General features: G+C 42.0%; 1 pseudogene; it reads right to left on the reverse strand.

Moving 5' to 3' along the window:
• Positions 1-1,702: 1,702 nt before the first annotated feature.
• On the reverse strand, positions 1,703-2,603 carry LOC128846721 (olfactory receptor 5V1-like; annotated as a pseudogene).
• Between the last annotated feature and the right edge of the window lie 16,722 nt (positions 2,604-19,325).

The raw sequence follows: 19,325 nt of genomic DNA on the forward strand, positions 1-19,325 counted from the left end.
TGGGTCCTGCACATCTTAACTTTAAAAATAGAGGTTGGGATTCACAAAGGAGTGCAAGGAAGTAAATTGGCTAACCCCTACTGAAATCCAATGGGAGTTGGACAACTAGCCAAATTAGGCACTTTTGAAAATCCCTGTATTTTTTTTTTGTAGATGCCTAGGTGAGGATGGATCATTGGGATCACCTAGTCTGTCCACCTGTATAACAGAACTTCCTCCAAAAACTGTTGATTGAATGAGAATAGATCTTTTATAGAAACATCTCATCTTGATTTAAAAATAGACAGTGATGGAGAATCCATCTCAACACTTGGTAAATTGTTCCAAATGTACACCAAATTTCGAGTCTGAATTTGCCTAACTTCAATTTTCAGCCATTGAATTATGAAACTGTGGATCTTCTGGATCTGAAAACCCACACTGGAAACCCATACCAATTTTTTTTAGATTTCAAAATCTGGATGCAATTTTCCTAGCTCAGTTCCATCTCTAACTGAGATAGGATTTGATCCTATCTCATGAATTTTTATTCAATCTTTATACAGGCAAAACTCCTATCGACTCCAAGGAGACATTTGCCTGAGTACATCTAAAAAAATAACTTTGGGTTTTAGTCTGTTAGGAGGTAGAGTACATAGAGAGAAAGAAAATATCTTCAGTCAAAAGGAATCAGATGTCTCTTAAACATTTTGCTAGTATTTTCAAAGGAGCTTAAGAGAGTTAAGTGAGCAATGAAACTTTCTATGAGTGCAATAGTAACCTATTTTATTAGTGTTATAAATGCTCAATATAGAAGTGTAGGACTGGAAGGGACCTCAAGAGGTCTTCTAGGCCGGTCCCCTGCACTCAAGGCTGGACTAAGTAAATATAGTATCCTTCATTGCAGCATTTGCGATTTTCAAAGTAACTAGAAGGTATCAGCGAAGTAGAATTGAGATTTTCAAAGGAGCCTAAGTGAGTTATAAACCCAAATGTCATTGAAGTTCCTAATTCCCTAGGTGGCTTTGTGAATTCCAGTCTAAGTCTGTGTAAGGGGTTTGACAGTAATGAAGAATCTGAGTCAAAGAAATCTCAGTATAGGAAAATTTCTCCCTGAATGCTGTCTTCACTACAATTCCAAGCTATGATTTGCCAAGAAATTAGTGCAATTCAGAAAAGGATTGGACATTTATATTGTTAATAGCGGCCATGAATCATAGACGTGGTTAAAGCTGATGGGCTCACTAGCAATCCTTTGTTCAGGCTAAATGGAAGAAGCAATGAAATGTGCCTTTATGTAGTGATAGCTGGAAACAGTAGGAAGCCACTGCCCAAGGCAATGGGATGCATGGCAAGGCCAACCAGAAGCTATGCCATGTGAGATTTGTCTGTGTCAGCCTCATTGCATGCAATCACTTCTCCCTTCTCTTTCCACTGGGGGCACCTTTAACAGCTCACTGTCTTGTGATCTCCAGATTCTCGGCCTTGGCTGAGCCCTGTTGCTGTTTGGAGCTGAGGAATCCCTCTTCATGGTTATCAAGTTGGCTATTGTTTGAGGAGGTACACTTATCTAGGCTATTGTTTTGCTTTCCCCTTTGCAATCCCTTTTGATCTAACTTCATGCATTCAGTCAGGTACCACAACCACACTGAACAGGAAAACAGAGTCGCACATAAAAAAGTAATACAGACATTTCCCCGGTTCATCACACATGTGACATCATCTATCCCAACAGTTTTCTCAAAGCCAGCTTCATATCCTTATTTTTCAGGCTGTAGATGATGGGGTTTAACATGGGCGTTAAGATGCTGTACTGCACGGACACTAGCTTGTCAAGAGCAAAAGAATATCCAGAGGCAGGTCTCATGTACCTGATGAATGCCGTCCCGCAGAACAACAGAACTATAGTGAGATGTGAGGCACAGGTGGAGAAGGCTCTGCGCCTGCCCTCCGAGGATCTGATCCCGAGGATGGAGGAGAGGATACAAATATATGAAGTCAGGATGAGGAGGAGAGAGGCAAAGCCTAATGTCATACTGAAGCAGAGTATCACCATCTCGTTAGCAGGAGAGCTGCAGCAGAAGTGGCAGTTCGCAGCTGAAATGGTTAATTTCATGGGGACTGCAGAAACTCAAGTCGGTAAGGTAAAGTGTGTTGAACAAGGAATCCAGGAAACCAGATATCCATGCACCCAACACCATCTTCACACAGACCTGGTGGCTCATAGTGGTGCTGTATCTTAAAGGGTTGCATATGGCAGCATATCGATCATATGCCATCACTGAGAGGAGAAAAATCTCTGTCCCAACCATGAAAATAAAGAAGAATATCTGAGCAATGCAGCCACTGAGTGAAATCGTCTTCTGCTTTGCCAGGAAGTTCTCCAGCATCTTCGGAACGGTGACTGAAGAGTAACAGATATCAAGAAAGGATAGGTTGCTCAGGAAGAAATACATAGGGGTGTGGAGATGAGGATCAACCTTTATTACCAGAATGATCAATATGTTTCCCACCAGAGTGATTAGGTAAATAACTAAAAACACCAGGAAGAGTGGAATCTGGAGTTGTGAGTCATTTGAAAGTCCCAATAGGGTAAACTCAGTCACTGTGGTTTGATTTTCCATCGTCCTTTATTCGTAAAGGCCTTTACCTGTTAGAGCTAAGAAGGTAAGATAGTGAGTTCATTAAACAAAGCAGAATGTGGTAAAGCTAATGCATTAAATAGATCTAGCTATCTATTAATGTATGCTGGCTAGCATATACATATATATCATAATAATTGTATGTATTATCAGCAATATATATATATATATACATATAGTATGCATTAAGCACCAATAATATTAAGCACAAATATTGTAACAGTGATATAGCTTAATCTGTCATACACCATAGTCCTGTTCACTTATGCTAAGTATCCCATAACACTTTGCATTTGCTGAAGTAAGCATTTGGCACAATAGGTAGGAGACTTGTCAAAATAAGATACATTTGTTCTTTCTTAGTACAAGCTATGAAGGTACCTTCACTGACCAGTACCTGGAATGCTAGTATCCAAAACAAAGATAAGGAAGAAACAGAACTACAAGTTAGGGAACTGGAATGAATTGATGGGTTGGATTATAATAATGTGTAAAGAAATGTGTTACTTGTAAAATCATATAAGTAATAACTGAAATGTGTAATCTTGGGAGAACACTTTCTGCGTAAGGCGAATGTAACATTGCTGCACGGGACTGCTCTTTGTAGACTGGTATCATATAAAAACTTTTCCCTGTAGCATATTGATAAACAAGACTGACTTTGGTTATTTGGTCTCTTGAATATATTTCATAATGTACCAAAGTGTAGCCAAGCAATTGACGGTCTATCTATCTATCTATCTATCCATCCAATAGTACCGTGCCCATAATGGTGACATCCAAGTGTTTATTTATTTGCTAGTATTGGCTGACATTTTCGATGGAGCATAAACCCCAACAGTGTTTGACTGTCATTAACAACTATTTTTCTGAGATCTGTCAGTTCACCAGTTCTTAATCCATTTAATGTGTGCTTTATTGATATTGTATAGCGGTGAGTTTTCAATCAGAATGTCATGCAATACTAAAGAGAATGCCTTACAGATGTCTAAGTATATTGCATCTATGTAATTATCATTATCAGCCAAACTTTTACTTTTATGAAAAATGAGGTGTGTTTGACAAGACCTCTTTTTCATAAAAAACATGTTCACTAGCATTATTAGTATTCTTGTCCTTTAATTCATTTTTAAGTGTATCATGTATCACCTTTTCTATTATTTTTCCCAGGATTGATGTCAGGGTAACTATAATTACCCAGGGCAGCCCTTGTGCCTTTTTTGAATATTGCCACAATATTAGCACTCTTCTACTCTTTTGGAATCATATGGTGTTGTGAGATTAAATATTGCTGGTAGATGTTCGGCTCCTACCAATGTAGGACCCTTGTATGCTGATAGGTAAAACCGAAGCCCTGACTTTACACTCCCATGGCATCATTTACTGTACTTTCTACCAAAATGAACCAAGGTAAAGAACACATTTCCACATACCTGACGCTTGTAAATAATTTTCGATGTTCACAACTGTCTCTGGCATTCGGAGGCTCTCTCCACCTGACCCTGTATGTTTGATGAAGAATGGAGAATATTGTGTTAGTTATGCAATCTAGCAAATATAGTGGCAAAGAGCTAGAGACTTAATTAGAAGGGATCTATATTAGGAAAGCCTTCTGATACCCAAAAGATTAATTATTTTTATTTATACTGTTAACTTATCAGGAAATATTCTGTAACTGTTGGGACACACCACATGAACTTTCTCACATTCCATAACCAGAAATTGCCTTTTTTCCCCACAAAGCATGGCCTTTCTGTTATTGCTGTTAAATATAAATAAACAGTGTAGACCTAGGTTGTTACTTATTTCCCTGTTATTTTTATAGTATATTTTCTCCTTCAGATCTTCATAACTTTTCTTAAAGCAACTCTCCCTAAGGATTCTTTTGTATCTTCTACTCATCTCAAGTATTTCCCCCGCATTCTTACTTTCCTGAACTTTTGTTTTGTGTTTTGTAATACGGTGGTGTAGGGTCTGGTCTATTTCCGACTGACGTCAATCGACCTCTGGGGGAATTGGATTGAGAACTTGTGTCAGGTGAGGCTGCACTGAAGCAGCCTATGGGACCACGGTTGGTACTGCAGCCACTTCCCTGCCTTAGTCCACAAGTTTTGGCCACTTGCTTGGAGCAGGATGAGCCATGCCATAAGCTCAGCATCCATCTCTAAACAGTTAAATAAAAAATAACAGAATTTGTCTCTCTGTGCTTTTAAATAAAGAAACAAAAACTCAAAGGCAAGCATTTGGTTGTGGGGCAAGGTCCTGACCTGGCTGCCTGCCATATCCCAATTGGTTAGTGTCACTTTCAGGTGTCTATATGGGTATATCAACACACACCATGACTGTAAACATCCCAGCCCAGGTCGATAGACTTGGATTATCGGGGCCAGTACTATTTCTCTAAAAATAGCTGTGTAGACAGTGCTCTTGACCTGGGCTAGGAGGCTCGCTTCTGTGGAGTGTGTCACCCTGTGTGCAGGGGACTGGACTAGAAGACCTCTGCCAATCTTACAATTCTATGATTCTACAACACACCTTGGATGACCAAGTCTTGTTGGTAGCCCCAAGTGGGTTTTGTTTGAGGCAGTAGTGTCAGAATGATAATACTTTGCTACAACCCTTAATGTGTCAGAGCATGTTTCCATCAATAGCATGCCACACCAGTAAACTGGTACCCCTTCACCTGGGATGAATTTCAGAAAAAGGCCTATTCACCACTTATGTCCTAATAAAACCATGTGGCCCAGAGACCATATCTTAGCCAATATATCACAATGTCTCCATCTCTCTCCATCTGCAAAACAGGGCTGGTATACTTATCTATGGGAAACACATCTCAGTTGCTGTGTTGGAACATGAACTAAAGTAGATTATTCATGTGTCTATCCACTGGTAAAACCTGGTCAGACTTCTCTACCATTGGGAAGCCCAATAAAATATAAAGAGATAAAGTCCATCACCTCATTCTGAGATCATTCACAGTGCTGCATTTCAAAACTCATAAACTGAAATGGGAGGTGCCATGTTAATCTTGGGTATTTTAATATTTCCCATTTCCAAGAAATGTAGTGAGGATTGGATTTATCCCACCAGAATCATTTGGCCCAGAGTGTTACTGGAAAGAACCTAAGGGCTGCTAAATGGTCATAAGCCCCTCCGTAATGGCTGCATATTGAGGCCTTCTGAGATATATTGCCCTACTCCGTCAGTCAACAGTAGAATGCCCAGGTTACTGAAAAAGGCTTTTCTCCACACTGCTCTGGAGGCACCAGCCCAGAAAACAAAAGGCTTTGAGAAGTTAAGACATTTGAGAAGTCACTGCAAAAGGAGCAGACATACTCTCCTTTGGGATATAAGCTGATCATGAACTAAATTCATTGACTGGTTGAAAGACACTGCAGGAGTGGGTGCCCAATTTCCATTAATTTTTAAAAATCCCCCTTAGGTTCCTTTGAGAATCTCAGCCTAAATACTCCACAGTGGGACTAATTGTACTTTCAATGTGTCCATTGAGTCCAGTGGGCATACTCCTGGCTTATGCCAAGGTGAGTGAGAAGAGGATTGGGCCCATTGACTGCAATGGAGCTACTCCTAATTTATCCCAAACTAAGTGAGAGGAGAATTACCCCACTGATACCAAAGTAGTGATTCCTGATTTATGCCTGTGCGAGTGAGAGGGGAATCAGCACTATCATTGCCAGAGGAGTTACTCCTCATTTACACCTGGGTGAATGAGATGAGAACCAGGCCATCTGTGTTCCTTATTTAATGACAGCAATTTACACCTGTGGGAAGTTAGGGCAAAATGAACCAGAGACTGTGCTCACAGTGATGATAGCTTGTTAAACACCCAAGGATCCTCATCCTTAGCTGTAGGCAACCAATTTACATCAGGTGAGGAGGTTGGGTTTCCAATTTTCAAAGATATCAATGACTATGCAAGGCACAAGTCTAAATAGAATAAGTCTCATCATCTTTAGCCTACATATATTGTCTACAGAGTCTAGTGTAACTAACCTCAGCTGCTTATATGTGGTCATCTGAGAGGATTGACAACTGTACCTTCAGCACCAACATCACAGACCCCCTACCAATTGATGGTTCACTAGCTTTGAGGAAATAGCAGAAGTTGGTAAAAAAACAGAGGTGGGAGGAAAGCACCATTATGCAGACACTTGTGATTTTTCATGAAAAAAATAAACCTTTTTTGTTTGACAATAGAAAACCAAAGATTTTCAACCGAATTTTCAAAATGTACAGCCAAAAACTGCCACCAGTGATTTTATTATTCTTGTTCTTATTGCCTGAAATCTGTAGCTAATTATCTTAAATCCCATCCTCTTGTATATCCTATTCAGGCTGTACCAGAGAGAAATGAATGTCTGCTCCAAAGCCTGTTGAAGTCAATAGAATGAGATAGAGGTGCAAAGAGATTCTAGGATTGGGCTGTCCAAAACGAGCACTCCTTTTCAGCCACTGTAGTGAGAGAAATCAGCTGTTGGGTCCCTGCATGCTTTAAACCTATAGAACCTGAATGGAGCCCAGGCACTGCCCCAATCTCGGGGGTCCCTTGGCACACTCCTAGGGCACAGACCCTTTGTCTAGCACCTTGTCCTGAGAGCTGGAACCCCTGGGCTCAGTGCAGATCCTTCAACCCCCCCGCCCCCACATAGCTTAAACACACCCTCTCCCAGAATCCCACCAAAGGAATGAGCCTTCTGGGTCACCATTTAACTATTTCAGGACACATGTGGAAACCGCAAAGCATATAACATACACAGAAATGCCCTTCACTAGCTCTACCTTCCCTTGGGAGTTCTTAAGGGACCATTTGGGTTCAGGAGGGTAGACAGGGTCCGCTGCCTCATCAAGCACGTACATGTGGGGATGCTTCTCCCTCCTCCTGAGCTGGAGGAAAATGGCCCTGAAGAAGAACAGTTCCTGCTCTTTTATAACATTTAGCCCCTTCTGCCAGGTCAGGTCCTGCTCCCCCTTCTCAGGTGATTTCAGGCCCTGTTCCCAGATAAACCAGTTCTCCTGGTTGGGAGCCAGTCTATTATTTAGAGATATTCCATTTCAATGGGAGGGCAATTAACATCAGTGACCTTCTTTTGTTATCCATGTGCCAGCACCCTTCTGAAACTCTAGTTCAAGATGGAGGTCAAAAGACAGTAGGAAGGTAAAGACCAGCTCTGCAATCAAAATGGAATTTGTGGTCTGACACAGACATATACAAAGTTCATAATCTCACCCAGAATTCATAAATTCTACAGACAGATTCCCCAAATTGTCACACAGGTGCTTGAACTTTACTCTTAGAACTGGTAAGTTAATAGTTCCCCTATACCAGAACACTCATCTCATCTAACTGCCAAACAGAGTGATATCCCTTCAGGTTAGCTGTTCTCTCTCTAGTGCTTTCCTCTTTAGACCAATTTTTTGTGCTCCTGTCGCTCCTATTATTCTCCAGAAATAAATATGGCTGAGATTTACAAAGTCCCTACAGGAGCTCGATGCCCAGTTCTCATTTTAGTTATTGAAAATTGGACATCCACATCCCTCAGTGGCTTTGAGAATCCCACTCAATATTATCACTATCCTTTCACAGTCATGTAAAATTCCCAGCCACTGAACTGCCAAGGGAAATTCCACTTTTTCATGCAGATAATAAATAATGCTGCAGGAGAGAGATTCATTCTTCGCTAAGAGGCAAAATGCACCAATCAGGGTAGAAGAAACGGAAAATCATCTCAGACATGTATAAGTCCCTTTATTGAAGGATCCAAAGCAGAGGAAGGAGGTGTGAATAGAAGATGAGCTCTGACAATCGCGGTTCCTGAAACGTGAAGACGTGACATCAGGGAATCCAGCATGAAACACACCTGCCTTAGAGGTAAATCAATTGACCAATACTTTTTGATTGTTTCCCTACATACCCCATCTGTCTGTTTCCATCTTTTGTCTGTCTTAAACTGAGGATATGTCTACACTAAAGCAGCTACAACAGCACAACTACAACACTGAAGCTGTGGCACTGTAGTACCATTGTCATAACTATAAAGGGAAGGGTAATAGCTGTCCTGTGTACAGTACTATAAAACCCCTCCTGGCCAGAGACTCCAAAATCCTTTTCCCTGTAAAGGGTTAAGAAGCTCAGGTAACCTGGCTGGCATCTGACCTAAAGGACTAATAAGGGGACAAGATACTTTCAAATCTTGGGGGGGGGGGGGGGGAAGGCTGTTGTTTGTGTTCTTTGTTTGGGAGTGTTCGTTCTCGGGACTGAGAGGGACCAGACATCAATCCAGGTTCTCCACATCTTTCTAAACAAGTCTCTCCTATTTCAAACTTGTAAGTAAATAGCCAGGCAAGGTGTGTTAGTTTTCCTTTGTTTTCTCAACTTGTAAATGTACCTTTTACTAGAGTGTTTATCTTTGTTTGCTGTACTTTGAACCTGAGACTAGAGGGGAGTCCTCTGAGCTCTTTAAGTTTGATTACCCTGTAAGGTTAATTTCCATACTGATTTTACAGAGATGATTTTTACCTTTTTCTTTAATTAAAAGTCTTCTTTTTAAGAACCTGATTGATTTTTCCTTGTTTTAAGATCCAAGGGTTTTGGATCTTGATTTACCAGGAGTTGGTGGGAGGAAGGAGGGGGGATGGTTAATTTCTCCCTGTTGTAGATCCCAGGGGGGTTGGAACTTGATTCACCAGGAGTTGGTGGGAGGAAGGAGGGGGAATGGTTAATTTCTCCCTGTTGTAGATCCCAGGGGGGTTGGAACTTGATTCACCAGGAGTTGGTGGGAGGAAGGAGGGGGAATGGTTAATTTCTCCTTGTTTTAAGATCCAAGGGGTTTGGATTTGTTTTCACCAGGGATTTGGTGAAGGTTTTTCAAGGCTTCCCAGGAAGGGAATCCATTGAAATGGTGGCAGCCGAACCAGAGCTAAGCTGGTAGTTAAGCTTAGAAGTTTTTCATGCAGGCCCCTACATTTGTACCCTAAAGTTCAAAGTGGGGATCCAGCTTTGACAACCATAACACTTCCTACAACAGCAGAAGGGGTTTTCCATTGATGTAGCAGATCCACCCCTTCAAGAGGCAGTACCTAGGTCAGCCCATGAATCTTCCATCAACCTAGCTGCACCTACAGTGGGGGTTATGTTGACCTAACTACATTGTACAGAGCATGACTTTTTTCACAGCCCTGTGTGAAGTCACTAGGTTGACCAGTTTTTGGTGTAGACCAGGTTTTAGATTGCAAGCTTTTTGAGACAGGGACCATATTTTGTTCTCTGTTTGTATGGCACTTAGCACAATGGGGGTCCTGATCCAACACTAGGGCTCTTAGGCACTAGGATAACATAAAAAATAATGATAAAGATGGAGAGGTCTGGGAATATCAACTGCTGAGAAATCTACCTACCAAACTACTAGGTGCTCAGTAAATGATCAGCACTTCTCAGGATTCAGCCTATAGTGTTCTGTAATGGTTCTGACCGTTCTACCTCTTCTAGGTTTTAGAGTTTTAGATCTATTTATCTATTTAGGCTAGGATTTTTTTAAACATGACTTAGGGCATGGGGCACCTAGCTCCCATTAAAAACTCTAATTTATTTTTACATTTCTCTATCCTTATTATGCTAGCTGAGTGACATATCAGCTAGGTTTCATAAGGGACAACTGATAGACCTAAACTTTGGAGTTTGATATCCCTGCCAAAAAGGCCAATGAAAAACTGATAAAAACCAGTGCGCCATCAATTCTCCAATAGTAGAGATCAGAAAGAGCAGTAGGATTTTCCCAGGAGCCTAATGAATTCAGGCACCAACTCCCACTGAATTTCAGGTGGGATATTCAAAGGTGATCAGAATTAGACCAGTGTGGATTATTTTGAAAATCCCAGGCAAAATGTCTATGAGAAATATGAACAAATAGGAAATCCTGGGGGTGGAGGTGGGGGCTAGAACAAGTTTATTAACATTTCTACACTTGTTGAGGATTAAAATATAAACCACAGATGTGATCAAGAGAGGGAGACAGTTTCAGCTTCATTTCTGAATGTGCGTCTAGAAAGCTGTGCTTGGTCACATGGCAGAATAATGCTATTTGTTTATGAGCCTCAAAACACAATTGCAGATCAATTCCCAATTCTACCAACCTTAGCCTAAATCTGTTGAGATGGGTATTTCAGATCAAGCGGGGAAATTAATTCCAGCAATGTATGTCCCCTATGGAGAATACTCTTCCAGCAGCTTCTTCTGTATTATATTGAGGAGGTGGTGGCATGAGGCTCTCCACTGACTGTGGTTGTATCAATATGGGGCAGAGAGACAGTCTCAAGTTTATATGTCTTACTTGTGGACAGTATAGGAGTAGAGCAAACATCTTAAATTCTACCCAGAAAACTAGATGATGGAACACATGTACCTTCTCCTTTCACTAGGGGTGGCAGGTGGTATCAGATCTGCATGCTCCATTTCATTTAGGGCTTTAGAAGTTAGAATAAATTCTATCCAGAAATTAAGCAACAGGCAATGTACATAACAGAGAACGGCTGACCTATACCTTCTCCTCTCTTCATGGCACTATTTATACAATGAAAAACTATGCTTTCAAAATTCTTATTAGCTTTATTTAATGAATTGAGCTAAGGTGACTGTGAAGATCTTAAGCTCTGACTACATTAAGTGTCTCAGGGTGTTTCAGATCAGAATAGCTGACTCAATTTAGCCAGCTTTTTAAAAAATGGGAGTTTTTTACATCATTGTCACAATCATAGAATATTAGGGTTGGAGAGACCTCAGGAGGTCATCTAGTCCAACTCCCTGCTCAAAGCAGGAGCAAAACCAACTAAATCATCCCAGCCAGGACTTTGTCAAGCCGGGCTTTAAAATCCTCAAAGGATGGAGATTCCACCACCTCCCTAGGTAACCCATTCCAGTGCTTCACCACCCTCCTAGGGAAATAGTGTTTCCTAATATCCAACCTAGACCTCCCCCACTGCAACTTAAGACGATTGCTCCTTGTTCTGTCATCTGTCACCACTGAGAACAGCTGAGCTCCATCCTCTTTGGAACCCCTCTTCAGGTAGTTGAAGGCTGCTTTCAAATCCCTCCTCACTCTTCTCCTCTGCAGACTAAATAACCCCAGTTCTCTCAGCCTCTTCTCGTAAGACATGTGTCCCAGCCCCCTAACCATTTTCGTTGCCCTCCGCAGGACTCTCTCTAATTTGTCCACATCCCTTCTGTAGTGGGGGGCCCAGAACTGGACACAATACTCCAGATATGGCCTCACCAGTGCAGCATAGAGGGGAATAATCATGTCCCTCGATCTGCTGACAATGCTCCTACTAATACAGCCCAATATGCCGTTGGCCTTTTTGGCAACAAGGGCACACTGTTGACTCATATCCAGCTTCTCATCCACTGTAAGCCCTAGGTCCTCTTCTGCAGAACTGCTGCTTAGCCAGTTGGTCCCCAGCCTGTAGTAGTGCATGGGATTCTTCCTTCCTAAGTACAGGACTCTGCACTTGTCCTTATTGAACCTCATCAGATTTCTTTTGGCCCAATCCTCCAATTTATCTAGGTCACTCTGTACCCTATTCCTACCCTCCAGCATATCTGCCTCTCCCCCCAGCTTAGTGTCATCTGCGAACTTGCTAAGGGTGCAATCCATCATACCCCAAGCGTGCCTCCACTTTTCATACCAGTGACCTATCCCTGAAGAGACAGTGCTGTAGGCAATGGGAGCGAGAAGAAAGAAAGTGCTATGTGCTCCTAGCAAGAATTAGGCAGAGGAGAGTTGTCACGGTCACTTATATTGGTTTATGTAAATACAGGTTTCAGTCCAACAACATGCCTATTTTAGGAAGTTGGGTAACAAATTGTGGGCAACCCCTTATCTGAGGTCAATTTTTTCTCCAAATACCCTAACATTTAATATAAAAGAAACAGAAAAAAAAAAAACCTGTATCAGGAATACCTGACAGAGAATACTTGATCTTGAAGGGTTTTTATAGATCCCTAGAGTCTAAGGCCAGAAGGTATCATGACCTCCTATATTACACAGGCCATAGAAATCTCCCAAAATGATCCCTGTTTGAACTACATCAGATCTTTAAAAAAAAAAAACACAACACTTTTGATATAAAATTGCCAATGATGGAAAAGTCAATCCTCGCCAAATATTAGGGCCTGGCTCAGGATATGGCTGCCCTCGCAGCTAATGAATGAAAAGGAAATGTCCTAAAAATTCAAAGCAATTTGGGCTGACTTTTTTTTTTTTTCTAAGATCTGTTCCAGGATTTATTTGGGGGAAGTTCTAGGGTCTGTGTTATCCAGGAGTCAGGCTAGAATAAATTATCACAATTGTCCCTTCTGGCTTTGGAATCTATATATCTATGAATACATAAAATACATAAAACCAAAGTTCAGATGTCTGCACCATCAGAGTGACTAGAGAATTATCCTTCTCAGTCCAGCTTCTTGAGCCAGCCATTGGGCTAGTAACCCACAATGGAAGCTTTTGAACAACTTGGAATTAAAATTTTAACATTATATTAAAATACAAAAGTTTTGCTTCCTTGTCTTTTGTTTCAGAGTTTGTTTTATTCCTGCTAGATGCAAAACATAACAAATATTGAATCTGGAAACCAAACGACCATCACAGAATTCATTCTCCTGGGATTTGGGATTCTCCCTGAAGTGCAGATTCTTCTCTTCCTGGTGTTTCTAGTGATCTACATTGTGACCATGGCCAGGAACATCCTCATTGTTGCGCTAGTTGTGGCTGATGGGCACCTTCATACCCCCATGTACTTCTTCCTGGGGAACTTGTCCTGTTTGGAGACCTGCTACACCTCCACCATCCTGCCCAGGCTGCTGGCCAGTCTCCTGACAGGGGACAGAACCATTTCTGTTAACAGCTGTTTAGTGCAGTTCAATTTGTTTAGCTGTCCCCTGTCTACAGAATGTTATCTCTTAGCCTTGATGTCTTATGATCGGTATTTTGCAATATGCAAACCACTGTGTTATTCAACCCTCATGAATTTCAAGTTCTGCACTGAGCTAGCAACAGAGCCGGTCGCGGCGCACCGCCCAGAGCACTGGGCAGAAATCACATCACGTCAACACCCACCGCGGGCCTTCGCGATGCTTTGTTTTAATTAAACAGTCGGATAGCTTTCTGGTTAGCTCTGTGACAACATATTTGATATCACAGCTAACTTTTTGTGGCCCCAATGAAATGGACCAGTTCTTTTGTGATCTCACCCCAATGATTAAACTGTCCTGCACTGACACACATCTGTTAGAACTTGTGACCCTCATCTTCTCCTCTGTGTTTTCACTGCCCCCATTTCTACTAACCCTGACATCCTATATTTGTATCATCGCTGCCATCCTCAGAATCCCTTCCACCACTGGGAGGCAAAAGGACTTTTCCACCTGCTCTTCCCACCTCATCGTGGTGACAATTTTCTATGGGACTCTCATAATTGTGTATCTGCTACCAAACAGAATGAGAGATCTAAACAAAATATTCTCTGTCATCTACACAGTCCTGACTCCTCTGGTCAATCCGTTCATCTACAGCCTGAGAAACAAAGAGGTCAACGAGGCCCTGAGACAAGCTGTCAGGAAATTTCTGTCTTTCACAAGAATGCAGATAAACTAAGGTCTTTTTAGATATAGATATATAGAGATAGATATAGATAGAATGAAATAGAGACAATCTGAGCTAATGATACATAGTTGAGAATCCTCATGTGAATTCACATGAGTATGACTTCCTAGGTTAGACCATTCCTTTATCAGAAAGCACACATTAGGTGCTCCCTACTTCTGGGCATCTGATACAATATTAGTGCAAAATGAGGACAGAGGGTCAAATCCCACAGAATGTAAGAGAGAGATCCTGAAGCACTGTGCCTGATACAAGATATGAGGCTTGAACCATAATCAAAAAAGTTAGGCTATGCAGTAAACTAAACTCAGGCCATGTATGAAATCAGATGCTTACAAGTTCACTGTCCGAAACATGACCTTGGCAAGGGCACTGCTAAAACACAGGAACTCCTAAGAAGCAACAGATACTGTGTGTGTGTGTGTGTGAGAACACACTTCAAAAGATTAATCCATATATATCCTGACCTAACATCATTTAAGAGGGCTTGACAGAAGTAATGGATAGGGATGTTTTGTCCAAGACACCTGGAGCAAGGTACAAGGAGAGGTAACAAGCTGAGGGTGAACAAACACGTGAGGTGGTACATATGTTGTTCGTCTCAGTTTATAAATGATGGGGTACCTCTCTTTAACCCTTTGTGAAGCCAAGGGGACAGCAGACCATTCCCGCTGCTGACTGAGCTGCTCCTTGCCATGGGGCACTCATGTGTTAGCATACCTGTAGCTTCTATGGGAAGCTAGGGCTGTGCCATGAGGACAATAAACCTGATCGAGTGCCTTTGCCACTGAACCGTGCCTATGGTCTTTCTTTGTGAGTAACATCGAGGTCTGCTGAATTAGCTTGCTGAACTGTCTGCTAGTAGAAAGAACAGGAGTACTTGTGGCACCTTAGAGACTAACAAATTTATTAGAGCATAAGCTTTCGTGGACTACAGCCCACTTCTTCGGATGCATACAGAGTGGAATAAATATTGAGGAGATATATATACACACATACAGAGAGCATAAACAGGTGGGAGTTGTCTTACCAACTCTGAGAGGCCAATTAAGTAAGAGAAAAAAAACTTTTGAAGTGATAATCAAGCTAGCCCAGTACAGATAATAATAATAATAATAAATATATGTTACTCCAAGATGTAAGAATATTTAGACACGTGTGCCTGTGACACCAGCACTGACTAAGCCAAATTGGCACAGCCTGAATTAATTCAAAAGGCTATATGATAAAAATAAAAATAATAAAAAACTTAGTAACAAAAGTTCAGCACAGAACAATAGCTGAGATTTTCAAAGCCACCCAGGTAATTGGATGCACAATTCTGATTACTCCTGCATGGTAAGTAGCAGAAACTCCAGAAATACTTATATAGACATTGAGGCCACCTTCAGTGGATTCTTAGACAATCCTTAACCGGCAAGTCCTCGGTTTGAAACACAGCCCCCAGCATAAGGCAGTCCACAGGAAAACTATAACAATAGTCTGCAAGGTAAATAAGTAAAGAAAAAGTAAAGAAAGTAAATAAGGAAGTGTTATCTACTCCTTCTCATAACACAAGAACTAGGGGTCACCAAATGAAATTAATAGGCAGCAGGTTTAAAACAAACAAAAGGAAGTATTTTTTCACACAGTGCACAGTCAACCTGTGGAATTTCTTACCAGAGGATGTTGTTAAGGCCAAGACTATAAGAGGGTTCAAAAAAGAACTAGATAAGTTCATGGAGGATAGGTCTATCAATGGCTATTAGTAGAGTGACTAGACAGCAAATGTGAAAAATCGGGACAGTGGTTAGGGGGGTAATAGGAGCCTATATAAGAAAAAGACCCAAAAATTGGAACTGTCCCTATAAAATCGGGACATCTGGTCACCCAAGCTTGATGGACAGGGATAGTGTCTCTAGCCTCTGTTTGCCAGAAGCTGGGAATGGGCATCAGGGGATGGATCACTTGATAATTGCCCTGTTCTGTGCATTCCCTCTGGGGCACCTGGCATTGGCCACTGTCAAAAGACAGGATACTGGGCTAGATGGACCTTTTTTCTGACCCAGTATGACCATTCTTATGTAGTTTCAAAGAGGACAGGATCCATTGTTCTTCATGTCCACTGAGGTTAGGACAAGGAGGAATTGGTTTTATTTGCATCTAGACAGTTTCAGGTTAGATATTAAGAAAAAAATTCTAACGATAAGAATAGTTAAGCACTGGAACAGGTCACCTAAGGAGGATGTGAGATCCCCGTCACTGGAGATTTTTTAAGAACAGGTTGGACAAACAGCTGTTAGACTTGATCTAAGTTTAGTTAGTCTTGCCTCTGCACAGGGAGCTGGACTAGATGACATCCTGAGATCTCATCCAGCACTACATTTCTGTGATTCTGTGTCTATTTATATCTGTGAATTTGTTTGTGGCAGACCGTTGTGCTTGTATGTTGATAACTAAGGCCACAATTTTCAAAGGAAGTGATGGGCCAGATTTTTAAAGCTATTTAGGCACCTGGTGGGATTTTCAAACATCTAAGTGTCTAACACACATTGAAATAATTTGGACCTTAGTGATTTTGGATGCCTCCATTTTCAGTTGTCTAATCTGTGCTGCCTTTAAGGGGGCTGATTTTCAGAAAGTACTGAGCACCACCCACTGAAAAATTGTGTCCCTTTACAGTGACTTAAATTGGGCCACTCTAATCTTTTAGGCAGCTTTGAAAAAAATCTTACTCAGAGGGGGAGATTTTTCAAAGGCACAAGGGATAGCTAGGCATCCAGCTCCCATTTCAAAGACAGCTCATGTCTTTACAAATCCTCCCCCTTCACCAGTGCCAACTCTGAATGCCATATTAAATATGTTGGCTGGGCTTCTGCTCATCTGGGCAGCCCCATATTCTACACTTCCCATCCCTCCCTTATGTCTGCCAGGCCTCTGCATCCCAAGGCAAATCCACAGTTCCTGGGAACTCAGTATAACTTGACTAAGTGTGAGAGTCAGGTCTCGTCTAAATGAACACTTAGTTTGCCACAAGCTGGGGTGTTCTACCGTGCACAAAATATCTAAGTGGATGCTGCTGTCGTGCAATAATAGTTCCCGAGTGCACTTTCAGTTACTCCCGCTGCAAAGCAGGCTAGATCAAATGACACTAGGGGAACTGTTAGTGTGTGGCAGCAATGTCTAGACATACTCTGGGTACACAGCAGTCTAGTGTGGAGTAGGTTTACACCCCATCACTAAGTGTCCACGTAGATAAGCCCTTAGTGACGGTCTGAAAGTCTTGGGGCTTGCATGCTTTATGGCACAGGTGGGAGAGGGATATTAATTAGGTAAGGAGGTGAGAATAGGGGGTGGCCCCGGACAGGAAGGACATAGAAAGTGAGCAAAAGAGAAACAGACACTCTAGAAAGAAAAAAAGTGTAGCAAAGCAGACTCACCTCCTGCTAGTAATCCTCAGGAATTAGCTCTTCAACCCACGAGTGCCCTCTGCAGGCCGGTGATCCGCTTGTCGTTGTCCCCCGTTTCCCTCCCAGGACCCCGGTGCCCTTGTCTCAGTGTTTTGCCTCCTGCAGTACCCCACAGTCTTACTGGGTTTCCCCACCCACTATCCCCACATCGCCTCAGTCGTGGCTACTGCCAGTCTCAGTTTAGCCCCCGCGCCCTAGGGCGGACTGCAGTCTATCAGCTGATCATCACAGGCAACAAGGGGTTTAGACTGGCTGCCTTTACCCACCCTCAGGCTGCCCCTCTGCAAGCCCAATACCTAGATGGGCCTTGAACTAGGCCCTGCAGCCTGGAGAGTTACTTGGCTAGGGCCTCCGAGCTCCTAAAGCCTTTCCCCAGCCCTGCCTCACTCTAGGTCCCCTGGGTGAGTTCCCAAGCAGCCAGGCCTGTCTCTCTCTCTAGTCAGAGGAATACTGCTCCTTCTGGCTTCCCAGGCTTTCTTATAAGGCCCAGTTCCTTTTTATAAGGCCCCAGCTGCAGCCACTTCCCCCAATCAGCCAGGGTTTTGCTCCTTTTCGCAGCCCCAGCCCTCTGCAGGGCTTTTCCAACCCTTTCAGGGCTGGAGCGGGTGTTCACCCCGCTACAGAACGAAAGAACGAATGAAAGAAAGACATAGAGTCCTGATAAAGGTGATGAAGATAGATAGATAGATAGATAGATAGATAGGAGTTAGTGAGTGAATGAGTGATTAGCAAGAGATAAGGGGAACGAGTTAATTCATTCTTGTACCACTGAAAAGTATTATTCGGTTTATCCGTGATATTCATATTCATTCATATTTGTCATATTCAGTGATGTACCTGGGTATGAACCCGGGCGGGATATAGACAAGGAAATGGTGTGGGCTGCCTGGCTGTGAGGTGGAATGGAAAATGCCTGGAGGTGGCAGTGGAAAAGGTTGGTATGAAAATGTTACACACACCAGCCATAGGAGAGTGTTTTAGAGCTTTATGACTTTAGTATCAGAGCTGTATCTGAGACAGGATTCCTCCTGTAATGCCCAACCCAGAACTGAAATAGCATCCCACAGCCTTATAGATAGGGATTAGCCTCTCTTTGATCAATGAGGAATTTTATATCTGCAACCCAAAATTGTATTGAGTAGAAATAGGTAAGTAAAAAAAACCACAGACATATACAGACACAGAATCCACACACATATTCTGCTGCACTTACACACATGCAAACACAATTAAACACACACACTGACACTACCACAAATACACACATACAATCATATATATGCACATTGAAAAACACACATGGAGACCATACCAGAATCACACAAAAGCACACACAACTGTACAAACAAACACCTACATATAAATTAGCAAAAATTCATAACTATATGCATACACAATTGAACACCAATAGACACTACCACAATCACACAGAATCACATACACAATCGCATACATGAAGAACACCACACACAGCACAACCATATCCATATATAATAGAAAATAGGCACTACTGCAATCACAAACACTGTGACAAACATATACATAAGAATGGCCATATTGGGTCAGACCAAAGGTTC

The sequence above is a fragment of the Malaclemys terrapin genome, chromosome 12 (assembly GCF_027887155.1).
Source record: "Malaclemys terrapin pileata isolate rMalTer1 chromosome 12, rMalTer1.hap1, whole genome shotgun sequence".
Taxonomy (NCBI): domain Eukaryota; kingdom Metazoa; phylum Chordata; order Testudines; family Emydidae; genus Malaclemys; species Malaclemys terrapin.